Source organism: Monopterus albus, unplaced genomic scaffold (assembly GCF_001952655.1).
Source record: "Monopterus albus unplaced genomic scaffold, M_albus_1.0 scaffold344.1, whole genome shotgun sequence".
Classification (NCBI taxonomy): Eukaryota; Metazoa; Chordata; class Actinopteri; order Synbranchiformes; family Synbranchidae; genus Monopterus; species Monopterus albus.
In genome coordinates this window covers 365057-365688 of record NW_018128224.1, presented here as the reverse complement: position 1 = coordinate 365688, position 632 = coordinate 365057, and the positions used below count along the sequence as shown (strand labels likewise).

General features: G+C 39.7%; 1 protein-coding gene across 1 annotated transcript in view; it reads right to left on the bottom strand.

Moving 5' to 3' along the window:
- LOC109974698 (transmembrane protein 176A-like) overlaps positions 1-591 on the bottom strand; it is a 6073-nt gene extending 5482 nt beyond the window's left edge. Inside the window, exon 1 of the mRNA XM_020625036.1 lies at positions 495-591. The gene's annotated coding sequence lies outside the window, so the exon portion shown is untranslated. The remainder of the gene's footprint in view (positions 1-494) is intronic.
- Positions 592-632: the final 41 nt, after the last annotated feature.

The window sequence follows — 632 nt, the reverse complement described above, 5'->3', positions numbered from 1 at the left end:
CCCCTGGCCTAAAAGTTTCATGTTCACATTGTCTGCTTCGATGTTGTTCTTGTTTTTGTGTTCTTTATTTTATGTTATAGTCCTCTTGTTTCCGATCTATTTACTTATGTATAACTACTGTCATATGCCTTAATAAAGTATAGAAAAAAGAAAAAAAAAGTTCGACACAGTTCCTGTATCGGTCACGTGACTTTCTTGAAGATACGCGCACCGACACTGGGTTTTGCTCTACGAGCTCGACGCATCTGGCGACGAATCGGTGTTGCTGGACCCATCACTAACGTTAAGTGCCATCTTGGATGTGCCACAGTGGTTTAAACCCGCCTGACGTGCACTTTTCCCCTTGTAAAGACTTTCACTTTACTAAGCAGGTTAAAATTATCAACACCCACAACAAACTTAATAAACATCCAATAATTACAAGGGTTTCATTTTGAGAGCAGTACTATCTGCATAATAACGCTACAGTTGACTTTAACAAACATTAGAGTTACCTGTTTATGTCTGAACAGAAGAAAAACCACGTTCTTGCTGATTCTATCTTTGGTGCGTAGTTACTTGCAAATAGGGAACTGCCTGTTCCCAGAAGTACCTCCCCTAATGCGGAAGCAATAAAAGAATCTTAACCCCTT